Raw genomic sequence first — 16854 nt, 5'->3', positions numbered from 1 at the left:
CAGATACCTTCTTTACTATATTTTCACAAAAAAATCTCTAGGTCACATATTAATTTCTCCTCTGAAACCTCTTGAACAAATTCCCCTAGATTCAAGTCACACTCAGCATCACTGTCTTCCATGTTCCTACTAGTAAGACAAATTAAGGAGCACTTAATGCTTAATCTATAGTCCTAAAGCCTATTAGAGCAATACCCCATTCCCTGGGACCAACTTCTGTCTTCGTTAGGATTTTTACTGCTGCGAAGAGACACCATGAGCATGACAACTGATAAAATCATTTCACTGTGGTGGTAGCTTACAATTTTAGAAGTTTAATCTACTATCATTATATTCAAGCAACCACACCTTTATTTCATTCAGCTGTCTTATTGCTTAGACTTCAAGTGTTATATTGAACAGGTATGGAGTAAGTGGATACTTGACTTTCAGTTTATTTTAGTTGAAATTATTTGGGGTTCATTCTACTTAAGTAAACATAAGTTGTGGGCTTCTTTTAAATTGCATTTATTGAAATATACCCCTTGTATTTCTAGTTCTTCAAGTGCTCTTACAATGAATGAAAGGATGTTAAATTTTGTCACTGGACTGAGCTCCCAAGGTCCCAATGAGGAGCAGAAGGAGGGAGAACAAGAGCAAAGAAGTCGGGACCACGAGGGGTGCACCCACCCACTGAGACAGTGGAGCTGATCTATTGGGAGCTCACCAAGGCCAGCTGGACTGTGACTGAAAAAGCATGGGATAAAACTGGACTCTCTGAACATGGCGAACAATGAGAGCTGATGAGACGCCAAGGACAATGGCAAGGGGTTTTGATCCTACGTAATGTGCTGGCTTTGTGGGAGCCTACCCAGTTTGGATGTTCACCTTCCTAGATATGGACGGAGGGGGGAGGACCTAGGACTTACCACAGGGCAGGGAACCCTGACAGCTCTTTGGACTGGAAAGGGAGGGGGAAAGGAGTGGGGGGAGGGGGAGAAGGGTGGGAGGAGGGGGAGAAGGGTGGGAGGAGGGGGAGGGAAATGGGAGGCTGGGAGGAGGTGGAAACTTGTTTTTTTTCTCATTTTCTTAATAAAAAAAAAAGATTAAAAAAATTTTGTCAAAAATCTCTTCTTCATCTAATAAAATGAATCCATGCTTTTCTCGTTCAGTCTGTGGATTCCCTCCTCTCACTTGATGTTACTTGGTTTAAGTTGACCTAAAACTATCTAACACAATTGTCCTGTTGTCAACTTGACACACGAACACATCACTGTTAAGCCACAGCCTTTCCTTTTCATTAATCCCAGATGAATCACATATTAATGTCAACATCTTAATATAAAACAATTTACAAGCTTAAAACTCTAGAGTTGAGAGAGACTTCCAATTACATGGAGAGTACACCATAGTTCTTCTGTAACATTGGTGCATCCATCTTCAGCCTACAGGCCCATAGTATCTGACAGTCTTTTCCACAAAGCAGAAAATTTGAAAAGACTGTTCCACCTATATTGACAGTTTATCAGTCATTTTTTTCTGTGTCCTGTAGAATGTCTGGCAGATTCTTTTATGAAGTAGGAACCATGAATGACTGACTGTCTAACCTCCTTTTGTCAAATTCAGCAGTAATTTTTCTGTGGGTCCTGAAAGTCCATTTTATAAAGCATACCATCAAGCAGTTTAGGCAAGAGCAGCTTTTTTCCCAAATGACTAACCTTGCAATATTAAAAGCAAATTTCATAATAGGTTTCTTCAATGCCAATCAACCTCTCAGAAGTAATTGATGCTGCCAAAAGCAGACACATCTCACTGTTGAGAAAAGTCAAAGTTCCTAAAACCTTTTAAATGCCATAATCTTCAGGTCTTTGAAGTGTTGAAGATTATCTGTCTAACTGAAATATATCTCTATAAGTCTAGAAAACCTAAGTCACATGACTATAAGTTTGGTTATTATAAATGACTACCTATTAATCTGTAATTTAATTATACAAGTTAAATGAACCATATAAACATAATTATTTAAACAAGGAAAGAAATATACATATAATAAAATTGACCTTAAATTTGTATTAATAAATCAAAATTTCATACCAATGTAAAGTATTTATTTCTATGTCATACCCTTCTTTTTAAGAAAGAAATTAACTGTGACCATTTTCCACTTATAATCAGTCCCTTTTAAATGAAAATAAACACTTATAAACAATCATTTTGGGAATTTGGGCATTGTTTTCTCCATAGTGCTTCCTGCTCTTTGTTGGGCAAAGTATACTTATTGTTCATGGATACTATTCAGGGGGTCTTGTTCCATTAAATCACATTAACTTGGTAGGAATCCACAGGTCTTCATCTTCTATGGAAACAAAAACAGAACCTCTTTTCCAAAGAAACATATCTTTAGACTCAAATTTTGAAGTCAAAATATATATGTTGGTTTAGCTTATAGCCACCACAATCATGCTTTTCAGCAGTTAACTTATTAACAGTCAAAAATTAATCTGAAGACAACACAATAATACATATAATCGAGACTCTCTGTGTATATTCTATCTTTACATGTCTTATTTTTTACTCTATTATATTTTATTAATATTTATTTTATTATCTCTACTCCTTTAATCTATGACTGTCTGTATTCTTTTCTTTGTCTCTCTCCTAAGCCCAAGTAGTGCTAGTATGAACCAGGAAGCCATCCTTTAAAGAAGCTATGCTTCTGCTTGGTGCCAGCAAACAGAACATATATGAAAAATGCAGCTACCCAGAAGCTCCCATTTTTATGGGTCTAGAAGCCCCCCCTTTTTAAAGTTTTCTTAGGCTTTATGTGGATGTATTTTGCTGAAGATTGGGTGCCATTATGTAAATAGAAACTGCATTTTCATTTCCTGGCCATCCAAACACAAATAATTATACAAAAACTTTATTAATGGCAACACTGCTTGGCCAATGGCTCAGGCATAATCCTAGCTATCTCTTAAATCTTAAATTAACCCATTTCTATTATTTTATAATTTATCATGAGATTTGTGGTTTGTTTTCTCATATCTTGCTTCTGGGTCACTACATGGAAACTGCCTGACTCTGTCTTCTTTCTCCCTGCATTCACTTTATTTTTTCCACCTAGCTATATTCTGCCCTGCCAAAGCAGCTTCTTTATTAACCAATAGTACTAAAACATATTCATAGCATACAGAGGGGAATCCCATATCATGGTCCAGCAGTATATATATATATATATATATATATATATATATATATATATATATATACAACTTACAAAAGTGAAAGCAAGATCAAATCAGCAATTTGAACAGACCCATATCTCACAAAGAAATTAAAGCATTATATAGGAAACTTCTAATCTAATCTTTTTTTAGCAACTGTCTAAATTTCTGCATTTTAGTCTTAAACTCATTTAAGCTATTCTATCTCTATTTCAAAGTTGTCTTACATGCAATGTAATTTAAAAGATAATGTTAAAAGGCAAATGAGTAATCACACTCATTATTTTCTCTCTTTCTATACTTTTTGAAAAAAGAAACATTGATTGTAGTATGATTCCCCTCTTTGTTTGCTTGTTTGTTTTTTTTAAATATTTTTAATATTCATCCATTCACTGTTTTGATCTCAGGTGAATTTTCTCAAATCTTTTACATCAGCACAATTTCTGAAGTGTTTGACCTACAGAGGTTATACCCAAATCTATTCATTAATCACAAACAATATTTAATTAATGTTGTTCTCAATATGATTCCAAATAGTCTAATGAGGGCAGCCCTTTGCATTGATGAGGAGACTGTCATCCAATGAATTAGGCACAGCTCAGTGAACAAATTAGACTTTTACTTTGATACACCACTTTATTTCTTTCAGTACTTATATTCCTACCTGGCTCAGAGTAGCAATTCAGGCACAGAAAAGTGTATTTCTGATTGCATAGTACAGAGTTTTAAGGCACAAGTCTCCAGCAGTCTTCTCACCCATGATCTGTGAATGTAAGTGTAATAGAGTGTTATCCAGAGACATGCCCACTTCATTTTATGTCAGTAATACATTTTATAGTGTTTTTATTTTTTTATTTAAATAATATTGCCTTTAAATAGCACATAATTTCATTTGTTATCCCTCTGAAACTACTAAAGTTATCCAAAAATAATCACATTTGGAATAATATTTACAGTTGTCTTTGTGTTATATGATCTAATATTTGTAGTTTATGAAACAATTTAAAATATCTAATATCTACTTCTTATTTATCAGTCACTAAATTTGGGACAAGAGAAATGGGACAAAATGTTTTCTCTGTATCAGAGAAACACCACTATTTCAGACACATGCAGTTTCCCTAAATAGAAATTTTGTTTGCAATTAGAGGTAATATCAATCAAAGGTAAGCATAAGCTAACAGTGATTCCAAATGCACTCTCCCAGGAAACTAATAGGATTTGAATTACTACCAAGGGCCATCAAAAAACTGTTTTAATTCTAGTTTGAAAGCAGTACCTAGATAATCAGAGGTATGGGTGTTTGTCTACCTCATAAAATGACTGAGTGAGGAATGTAGGTATGTGGAGGGACACTATGCCCTAAGTTACTAGCAAGTAGAGTTTATATAACGTGGTTAAACATGTTAAGGAATTCTATTTAATCATTAATTATCCATTAAATGAGTTAAACAGAGACTTCAGTGGATGATCATGACAGTTAAGACATGCTGATCTTATCCAGTTTTATTCTCTAATATTGTTATACTTAACTTTCTTCATTAAATACTAAAATCTAATACTAAATGCATTAGTATTTCCATTTTTGTTTTCTATATCTTTTAAGTGTGGCCATACACACACACACACACACACACACACACACACACACACACACACACATACACACAACCAAAGCCTCATTATTATAAATAACAACAATGATCTAATAATGTCCATCAGGTTCTCAGGCTTTCTGGAACACAGGTAGCCACTATTGGACTGTGCAGTCTTGATGATATAAGCTAATTTAACAAATTCCCTTAATAATATATATCCATTGTATTGGTTTTGTTTATCTGGAGAACCCTAGTGAATAGATTTAGAAATTCTAATTACAGTATAGCAAGCATATTTATATAAAAATTCTGTGAGTACATTTATTTTACATGAATCATTTAGCAGAGTTCATAAGTGAGAATGTACTTCATTTTCTCATTTTTAATGTTTAAATCGTAGTTTTTATTAATTGTTTAATCACTTTGCACTTGCTAAATAATACCCACTTAACTTTTCAATCAGGCTTAATGTTTAATTATTTTAACTGTTTCATCAGCAGAAAATATATGGATAAGTAGATACTAAATAATTTTCTGATACATTCATATATTATGTGATGCTTTAAAAGCTTAAATGTTTTTTAAATCAAATGTATACCAAGTTTACCAAGAAATCATCCAATTTTTTTTTCTGTCTTGAAATATTCCATGTTCTATTTCGAACTTTAATCAGACTACTGTGAGAAAGAAGGCAAAGATACCTTACTTCTGAAACTTTTTAAAAACATTTTTTTATTATTTCATTAGAATATAATTACTTCATCCACTCCCCTGTCCTACTACCACACCCATGCCTGCCACTCCTCCTGCCTTCCCAAGATCATAGTCTCCTCTTAGCTAATAATTGCTCTTACATATGCATACAAGGAAACAAACATACAAATGCAACCTGGTAAGTTCAGCTTGGTATTAAACAACCAATAAGGGAGCTCATTTCTCAAAAGACTAATTCTTCATATATATATATATATATATATATATATATATATATATATATATATATAGTAGCTCTCCAACTCAGGGATGGGCCCTATGAGATTTTTCTATCTACTTTTGGAATTCAAATAGTGTAATACTTGCTAAAGTCTTGCTTAGGCGGTCATGTTATTGATATTTTATGAAGGTAGCTTCTCTACAATATCTAAGAGGTTCAGTCTTACCTAATACTCCTTTATCATGTGGTTCTTTCAATCTTTCCATTGCTATTTTCTGTGATGTCACATTAGTATTAGGTAAAGAAGTTTCATTGTAAACATATTGGCTGAGAATGGGCCCTCCACAGTCATTTCTTTTATCTTGTTTTAACTGGTTGGAGATTTCTTTGATGATTTACTTCTACTGTAAAAGAAAGCTTTGCCAAGTGGTGAGGCACATGCCTTTATTCCCAGAACACGGAAGGCAGGGGCAGGTGGATCTCTGTGAGTTTGAGGCCAGCCTGTTCTACAAGAGCTATATCCAGGACAGGCTCGAAAACTATACAGAAAAATCTTGTCTCAAAAAAACCGAAGGGGAAAAAAAAGAGGAAAAAAAAAACTTTGAGCAGGGCTTAGGTTTACAATTACTGTGGGTATAAGAATGAATAATGAGATTGCAGCTAGGAATTATATTGGTTTGGGAAAGTGTCTAGAGTTTGTGATTCTTTGTGAAACACGATTTCAAGTATTTACAATTCAAGGTATTATTTCCCTCTTGTTAACTGAGACTTGCCTCCAGTTAGATGAATGCGAGTTAACAGAAAGTGTAAGTGCCACTATTGTACCTTTAGGGATATTTCGGATGCTCTAAATTGCTGTGGTTGGTAGGTAACCTGTTGGTGTAGGACCATAATGGATTTCTTCCTTTTGTGGCTTGCTCATAAACCTCAAGTTCTATGAATGCTGGTCCTCAGGCAGAAGGCTTTTTGAGACAGTTCAGCTTCAAATCTTTTGTGTGTCTGAGTTTTTTCAAACTATGAGTATCCAGTGAACAGTCTTTCCACATTTATCTCCTCATAATGTTGGGAAACAATATTCCACACTTTTAATCAAAAGGAAAACTTTATTTTTATTTTACATAAGAGTGTAACCAAGTAGTTCTTATTTTTCTTTTATTTGTTTCAGTTCATATAACAGTCTCCATTTTGTTCCTTGTAAATTCGAATGTCAGAATTCCATGATTTTTTTTCTTTTCTTCTTCTTCTTATTATTATTATCATTATTACAAATTTCCACCTCCTCCCCTCCTCCCATTTCCCTCCCCCAATCTCCCTTCCCCTCCTTCTCCAGTCCAAGAGCACTCAGGATTCCCTGCCCTGTGGGAAGTCCAAGGTCCTCCCCTCTCCATCCAGGTCTAGGAAGGCTCAAGAACTCACAGAACCTTAAACAAGAACAGAGCAAACATGTTCTGAAACAGACTCTGCATATATATTACAGCTTTCTGCTTAGTACTTATGTGGGATTCCTGAGTGAATAAGTGTGCCTCTGATTCTTCTTCCTATTCATTGGGTTCTTTTCCTTCTGTTGGATTACCTGGCTCAGGCCCAAATGATTGTTTTTGTGTTATCATACCATTTTATTTTGTCATGTTTAGTTATTATTTCTTAAATATATTTGTCTTCAAGATCGGATACTTTGTTGTGCATATGATATAAACCATGTTTGAGATTTTTCCTCCAAATATTTGACTTTGTTACTTCTTTTTTTTCTAGTTTACATCATTTGCTATTCATGAACTATTCTATCTCTTTACCAATTATTATATTCATATCTTAAATTATTTTCAAACTTTCTCCCAACTGATTGTGCATTTGCAGTTGTCACTCAGACATTCATTCATATCTTCTGTGAAGTCCTTGAACACATTTATAATTGTTTTCATGAAGTGTTTGCCTATGTATCAGTGAAGTTGTTTTATTCAGGGGATGTCACTATATGGTACTGCTGTCTGCAGCAGTCCTATTGTCTTGATTATTTGTATTTATTGTGATATTCTGCCATCTGCAGCAGTCCTATTGTCTTGATTATTTGTATTTGTTGTGATGTTATGATAAAATCTATACTTTCTGAGGTTATATAGCCATGTAGTAGGTGATGTGGCTGATAGTTGAGCAGATGGGTATACTTTCAGTGAAGTACTACATAGGGTTCCTGTTAAACTCAAGTCAGTCATGGAGATCAGCAGTTGGTAGATGTTTTATATTCAGGTGAGAATTCGTGTAGGGTGAGGTCCTCTAACTGGGTTTCCAAGTTGGATTCCACATGGTACTAGTTCAGCCTGGTAGACAGACAGGTATGGTTAGCAGGTCTGGTGACTTTTATGTGATTATTAGTTTTAAGAATTTACTTGTTAGGCTAAGATGTACAAAATTACCTATTGTTTATTCATTAAGATACCAGCAAATATATTTCTTGTTTTAATCTGTAACCTGGTCATCTCCATGGTGTTAACAGAGGAAGCACTAGTGAGTAGTAAATTTCTGTTTTAGAAAACTGTGTGCATGTTCTTTAAATTGATTCATTCGACGTTTTTTATTATAGAACTCTGAGTAAACAATAAAGAAACAAGTGAACCATATAAGTCTCAATTAAAACACTGTTGTGGTTTGTGAAACAAGAATTAAGTCTAAGATTTAGACTTAATTTTACATTTGTTTATCTTACTTTAGACTAGGTTAGAGTAGGTTATTGGGCAAAATAGAAGTATGCAACATTTAATAAAATGTGTACTAATTTTGTCATAAACTCATTTAATTATAACTGGCATTTGTGAACATAACTGAAGGCAGCTGAGGAGATACTTAACGTTAGATGAAGTAATCTGGGACTCCAATGTTAGTGACTGGCATCAATTTAATAAGCCTAGAAAGGACACATATATAAACCATATGCTTAATTTGAAATATTGCACATCAAAGGACTCCTTATTTTTTCCTGTCACAGTAGAACTAGTTTTAACACAGTCTAGAAATTGGTTTACAGACTTTCCTTATATTCAGAGACATGAGAACAGAGATTGTGACCATGTGGCTGCATCTAGCTATAGCCCTTTGCCTGCCATAGATGATTTAGCAGCCTCTGCATAGAAAGAGTCAAGACGTTTTTATTCTGTGTTTAGCAAAAGTAGTTTGGAACAGTTTAAATGAAGGACCTTTATTTTTAGAAACCTTGACTCTTTTTATATTTTCTCTTCTTTCCAGCTGGCTAGTGACTCTGCTTTGCTCCAAATCAGGTGCCTGTCTAGATGAAAGCCAAAGCTTCAAGAATTAGATGGAGATAACAATTACTATTCCAAATTCTTAAATGTCAAATCTCTATTAAAGACAAGGGCAAATTAGGTTAAAATGCATGTGTAAATTTGCCAGCATTTGTGTGTGTGCACATGTGTGTATGAGTATTATGTATGTAATGGAATAGAGGTGTTGCTGTAAATCATAGAGCCAAAGTATTATATTGTTCTCAAGTCACATGTGGTTAACTTTAATAGAGAAGTCACTCCTATTATGCAGCAGTATTTTCCAATTAATATCCACATATACTTATTTTTCAAGAGTTTTCAGAAGTGAGAGCTTTTGAAGGCTTAATATGCACATACATTCAAAAAAATGACATGTTCATTAGCAATTGGAGTCCAAGGAAAGATTTGTAGTTTTCTCCATTGAAGGAGTTTTATAAGTAATGAATGATAATTACAGTGTTTCTGTATTTTTAATCTAAATTTACTGAACATAGATTTTGAGTCCTTTATGTAGTACAAAAGTCTTTAGACTCAAACAACTAATTTCTGATGCATTATTTATGTAAATTTTCAAACCTCGGTTCATCTCATTTACTTTATGTGAAACTAATAGTTTATAATAGGTAACTTATGGATTGAGGATGAGTAAATAAATCTATACATCCCATAGTTTTAGGAAAGCACTTGGTATATAATATGCCAGACCTATCATTATAAGTAGTCAATACAATATTTAGTAAAGCTTGCCTAACGGTGCTATTATTAGAGCTAAGCCTCATGACAACCGGTGCATGAGCAATTTCAATGATAGTGTCCATATAATGAAAATAATAATTGATAGTACTAAATTATTCTTTCCAGTTCATCAGAGATTTTTAAGTGATAAAACAGGAAAGCATGCTGTCATACTGGGCCTTTCCCAACACAAATGTCTACATTTCTCTTCAGTCTGTTAAGCACAGACATGTATTTTGAGTCATGAAGTCCTGGGATTGTGTAACCAAGGGTTAAAAACACAAGGCCCTGCCTAAATACTTACTAATGATAGGTAAGTTAATAATTTAAAAATAATAGGTTAACATTGATAAGTCCCATAAGAGTAACTTTGAGTTCTTTTTGTGATGAGCAAGAATATAATATATAACAGAGAGTGCTCCGGGCAAAACAAGAGAAATAGAATACAGTGATTTAGTTTGACAGTTTGAACTGAAATCACTCAAAGCAATGTCTAGTAATGTATGTTTACTAAGCAGTTTTGCTGTTTTAATTAACCAAGGATATTTGACACAGAGACCTACAGTTATTGATAAACATATCAAATTTACTTATACTTTCCATATACCAAATTAGTTTAATTTTTGCAATCTTGACAAATATCAGCCGAGGTCATAAAACTTATTCATCAATATCTTAAATATGATTTATAATACAAAGTTTTGTGTCATCAAAGATTGGTCATGAAGTTTAAATTTCTTGAAAATCGACATAGGCTTGGGATAAAAAACAAGAATATAGACAGTTATAATAGGAGGTAAACGGTTTTTAAAAGGGTAAAGTCTTTAAAGAGACAGAGTGCAGAGAGTCATTGATTAAAATAAATAAAGGCACTGAGCTGAACAGAGAATTCTCAACAGAAGAACTTCAAATGGCCAAAAGACACTTAAGGTCATGCTCAACTTCCCTAGCGATCAGGGAAATGCAAATCAAGATAACTTTAAGATACCATCTTACACCTGTCAGAATGGCTAAAATAAAAAACACCAATGATAGCCTTTGCTGGAGAGGTTGTGGAGAAAGGGGGACACTCACCCATTGCTGGTGGGAATGCAAACTTGTGCAACCACTCTGGAAAGCAGTGTTTCGGTTTCTCAGGAAATTCGGAATCAACCTACCCCTGGATCCAGCAATACCACGCTTGGGAATATACCCAAGAGAGGCCCTATCATACAACAAAAGTATATGCTCAACTATGTTCATGGCAGCATTGTTTGTAATAGCCAGAACCTGGAAACAACCTAGATGCCCTTCAACGGAAGAATGGATGAAGAAAGTATGGAATATATACATATTAGAGTATTACTCAGCAGTAAAAAACAAGGACTTCTTGAATTTTGCATACAAATGGATGGAAATAGAAAACACTATCCTGAGTGAGGTAAGCCAGGCCCAAAAAGAGGAACATGGGATGTACTCACTCATATTTGGTTTCTAGCCATAAATAAAGGACATTGAGCTTATAATGCATGTTCCTAGAGAAGCTAAGTAAGAAGGTGAACCCAAAGACAAACACATAGGCATCCTCATGAATATTAACCTTCATCAGGCGATGAAAGGAGACAGAGACAGAGGAGCACGGGACAGAAATCTCAAGGTCCAAATCAGGAGCAGAAGGAGACGGAGCACGAGCAAGGAACTCAGGACCGCGAGGGGTGCACCCACACACTGAGACAATGGGGATGTTCTATCGGGAACTCACCAAGGCCAGCTGGCCTGGGTCTGAAAAAGCATGGGATAAATCCGGACTGGCTGAACATAGAGGACAATGAGGAATACTGAGAACTCAAGAACAATCGCAGAGGGTTTTTGATCCTACTGCACGTACTGGCTTTGGGGGAGTCTAGGCAGTTTGGATGCTCACCTTAGGAGACCTGGATAGAGGTGGGCGGTCCTTGAGCTTCCCACAGGTCAGGGAACCCTGATTGCTCTTTGAGCAGATTAGGGAGGGTGACTTGATCGGGGGAGGGGGAGGGAAATGGGAGGCGGTTGCGGGGAGGAGGCAGAAATCCTTAATAAATACAGAAATAATAAAAAATAAAAAAAAATGGAAAATTTACAGAGAGTCTGGATTATGTATATTATTGTGTTTTCTTTTCAAGAAGTCCCATGCTGTGCTTAATAAAAATTTTTGTCTTAATTAGGGTTTAAATTGATGTGAGGAGACATCATGACTGTGGCAACTCTTATAAAGGAAAACATTTAATGGGAAGGGCTTGCTGACTGTTCTGAAATTCTGTCCATTATCATCGTGGTGTGACAGGGCAGCATGCTGGAAGACATGGGGCTGCAGAAGTAAATGAGAGTCATACATCTTGAAGGCGACACAAAGGGGTCTGTAACACTGGGAGTAGTTTGAGCATGGGAAACTTCATAGCCCACCCCCACAGTGATACACTTCCTCCAGCAAGGCCACACCTACTGTAACAGTGTCATATCTCCTAAAAGGACTACACCATTTTAGTGGCCATTTTCTTTCAAGCTACCACAGTGATGTATTATTTGTTTAGGTGAAATGTTCTGTAAGTATCTTAGGTCCATTTGGTCTATAACATCAGTTAGCATCAGCAAGTATATTAAGTTTATAATTTAATGATCTATCTTTTGGTGAGAGTGGAATATTAAGGGCTCCTACTATTAATGTGTGAGGGTGAATATTTGATTAAGCTGTTTCTTCCATGAACTTGGGTTTGGTATACAGATGGTAAGAGCTACAATATCTTCTGAGTGGGTTTTTTCCTTTGATGCATATTTAGGGTCGTTCCCTATCTCTTCTGATTTATTTTGTTTGATATCTAGTTTGTTAGATATTAAAATAGCTACATAAGCTTGCTGCTTTGGACCTTTTATTCTTAGGTGATGACTATCCTTGGTGTTAAAGTCTGTTTATGGATGCAGTAGGAGAAGGTTTCCTGTTTTTGCATTCATTCTATTAGTCTGCATCTTTTTGTTGGGAAATTTGGACAATTGTTCTTGAGAAATATCAGAGAGATATATGAAGAGTGTTTCTTGATTCCTGTTATGTTGTTGCTATTGCTATTGTTTGTGGTGTTGTGGTAGAGGTGTGTGTGCTTCCACACTTCTGATTTGCTGGTCTGGGGTTATTCATTTTTCATGTTTTCTTGGGTGTGATTAATCTCTTTCGTCTATATTCTTCCTTATAGTTTCTTCTCTAGAACTGGATTTGTACATGGATATTACTTAAATTTGGCTATATTATGGATTTTGTACTTTTTTGTAATTTGCAATTAAAAGTTCTCCTAGGAATAATAGTCTGGGCTGGCATCTGTGGTTTCTTAAGAGTCTGCTGCACATCTGTCCAGATCTCACTTTCTTTTAGAGTCTCCATTGAAAAATATGGTATTATTCTAATACATGTTCCATTATATGCTACTTGGTCTTTTTCTTGTGCAGTTTTTTATATCCATTCTTTGTTCTATATATCTATCGTGTGATTACTATTTTTCAAAGGAATTTTTTGTTTCAGCCAATTTAGTGTTCTCTATGCTCTTGTACCTTGATAGGCTTCTCTTTATTTAGGTTTAGGGGAATTTTCTTCTATGATTCTGTGAAAATACTTTTTGGAACTTTGACCTTGGTTTCATCTTCCTCGTCTATCCCTATTATTATTATTATTATTATTATTATTATTATTATTATTATTAGATTTGGTCTTTTCATTGTGTGCTAGATTTCCTGGAATTCTTGTGTCAAGATCTTTTTATATTTAACATTTTCCTTGACTGAAATATTCATTTGTTCTATCATGTCTTCAGTGCCTGAGATTTTCTCTTCTGTCTCTTGAATTCTTTGGTGAGGTCTATTTCTTAGATTCCAATTTGGGTTCCTAACATTGTCATTTCCAGATTCCCCCCAGTTTAGGGTTTTTTTTTAATTAATGAAATTTACATTTTCACAGTGTTGTGGGATGGGTTAAAGCAAGAAGTTCAGGAGGGGGATTGCAGAAGAAGATCTATGTGATATGCTGGATATAGGAATAGGGAAGATGTGGAGACTAGAAAAGTTTCTCTCCTACAGAAAGAGCTTTGAGACTGGGGATTGGATTTGGAAGAGAGGATGGAAAGGTGAAAATCTACAGTTAACCTTTCTTTTTCCATGGCCAGAGACATTTTTCTTACATGTTAGGAAATTTAATTTTAAGAAAAAATTACAAACTTTTAAATAACTGGTATTTCTCTTCAAATACATATTATGTCAATAATAACCACAGACCAGCAAGCCTTCATAAAGTTGAAAAACAGGAATGTTTTGAAAAGGCTGATGGTCACACATGACTTTTTATGTTGTAACAACATATGGTCTTTACTTAATTTATGTTACCATAAAAGTGCCGAAAATTTTTAGTTTTTTTTTATTGAAAACAGATATTGAAAACAGATTCTTCTCTCATAAAATATATCAAAACCACAGTTTCTCCTTCCTCCACTCCTGTTACCCTCTCTACCTCCTGTCTCATTTATAGTCACTCCCTTCCATTTTATTTTCAGAAAAGAACAGGCATACAAATGATTACAGTCAAACTGGACAAAACATGATATGATAAGATAATGCTCCTGGGACTTTTGCTCTAATTGGGTCGCCTTGTCAGGCATCGATAGGAGTGTCTATCAGTGTGTTTAAAAGTAAAATAGTTATCGAGGTAATCACTGCTGAATAAGTCCATTTGTTCATTAGCTGATTGAACACCCCCCCCAATCTAAGCCATTAACAAATAAAATATTACTAATAGTGCTTAAAACCAAAACAACACTCAAATTCTGGAATTCTGACTAACTTAAGTGGAACAGACACTATTATTCACTTTGGTACATTAAACACATGATTATGTGCAACAATTATATCATTATTTCAATAGTGCATTGTTTTAATTAGTTTAACTAAATTCTCTTCATTGAAAAATGTAGTGGCAGATTGTCTGGAGACAGTTCATTTTTCCTGATTATACTTTTAACACTGTTTTATTGATTCCATAGAAAATAGTCTCATTTTTGGAATAACACATCACTCATTGTATAATATCACATCTCTAGTAAGAAATTCCACCTAAATACCCTGAAATCACTGTTACATTTGCAATTTTTTGGAACTTATGGGTTTCTTTTAAAAACATTTTGAACATTCCCCATGCAAATAAAAAAAAAAAACTACTGAGTTTAGGAAGAATTTACTCAATGCAATTCTGAGCAAGAAGACATTCTACATTTGTATTTGACAACAGTGACCGTGTCTTAGATCACCCTGTTTATATGTGGGGATTTACAATTTATTGAACATGACTAACATAGATTCTTTCTCTTGATTTTATTTAATTTTCTTGAATATGACTAAATTTGTGCTTTTCATACTAGCTCTATTTATTAACATAATGGTTCTAGACTAGCAGAATGACTGCCTTTATAAACACAAACTCTAAACAATAAAATCTATGTTAATGATCTTACTCCACACAATAGAATCATTATATTACTGACGTTTTTGCTCTCTGTCTCTCATTCTATTCATGTTTTGTTTTTTGTCCTTCAGTCTTTCACATATTTCAATTATTTCTTTAACTTACTTTTATAAATATGTAAATGAATCTCTGGTAGAAACAGTTACCATTGTAGGTACATATGGTAGGAATTTTATGATAATAAAGATGTTTATAAGTTTTATTTCGTCACTAAAATATCTTTGTAGCTGTACTATAGGAAATAATTATAAATTTTAAAATAATGATCATTCAAATATCTGTGTTTGGTACCAGCAATCAACAGAGGTCAAGTTCATATAATTTAAAATTAATTTTCTGCAATGTAGTTTAATTTTTTGAGTTATTTATTATATCTTATGTGTTAGGGTTTTCCTGCATTCATGTTTATGTACCATGTACTTGTCTGGTGGCAGTAAAAATTTAAAAAAAAGTGTTCAGTCTCCTGAAACTACATACACAAACTCTTTGAGCAGGGAACTGAATAGTGTCCTTCTCAAGAGAAAGGTTTCTTAAACTCCAAGCCATCTCTTTCAGCTTTTCCTGTGTATTCCTGTGATACATGAAAGTAAACTGTATTCAACTTCTATATAAGTTATTTGTATTTCGCTCTCTCTTTTATTCTAAGTGAAAATAAATTCTTGTCTCATACAATGTATCATGACAACCGGTTGCCTTCCTTCCACACATCCCGGATCCCCTTCCTCCCTCAAATCTACTCTGCCTTTGTTTCTCTTCAGAATAAAGCAGAGCTCCAAGAGACAATGACCAAACATGGCAAAACAATATACAACAAGACAAGATGAAAGCCCTCATATCCCAATGGACAAGACAACCTAATAGGAGCAAGGGTCCCAAGAGTCGGCAAAATAATCAGAGACACAGCCACTCCCATTCTTAGGAGTATCACAAAAATACCTAGGTAATGGCAGAGTACCTGGTGTAGTTCATGCAGCTCCCCCTGACCTCTCCCCTCACACACACCTTGTGGTTGCTGCTAGTGTTTGTGTGAACACACAGGAACAATTGGGATCAGGTAGGGTGGGATATGAAGGGAGAAAGTGCAAAATTGAAGGGAACCGAGGGAGGTGGCAGTGTGCAAGCCTAGTGTGGCAGAAACTTCCTGAAATCTGTAAGAGTAATTCTAGTGAGAACTCCTAACAATGGCATCTGCCCTGGCTGTCTTTTCTAGTCAGTCAAGGCTTTCAGTAGTGGGATGAGGTTGCATTTGTATGAGTTTTGGTCAAGGGGCTGCTGTTGGGATCCACAAACCAACTAGACTCATTTTAGGACCGAAGGTGACTCTCTGAAACCTGACAGCAGAGCCCCATTGTTAAGGACAACATCCACAAAGCTCATTAAATAAAGATTTGGTAAACTGGTGCCTGCATGAAGGCTTCACTGCTACATTCTAGTATCTTTGGTGTGGGAACTCTGCAGGCTTACCTGGATACCAACACAGGCAAAATTAAAAAGAAAAATTCCACTTATAATCTGTCCAGTTTTGAAGATGTGCTGGAGCAATGATCATGCAGAACTTGTCGCAGTGGTTAACCAGTGCATGGTTTACCTTAGG

This window comes from Microtus pennsylvanicus, chromosome 5 (assembly GCF_037038515.1).
Source record: "Microtus pennsylvanicus isolate mMicPen1 chromosome 5, mMicPen1.hap1, whole genome shotgun sequence".
Lineage (NCBI taxonomy): Eukaryota > Metazoa > Chordata > Mammalia > Rodentia > Cricetidae > Microtus > Microtus pennsylvanicus.
The sequence above is the reverse complement of the archived record's forward strand: the minus strand, read 5'-3'. Positions refer to the sequence as shown.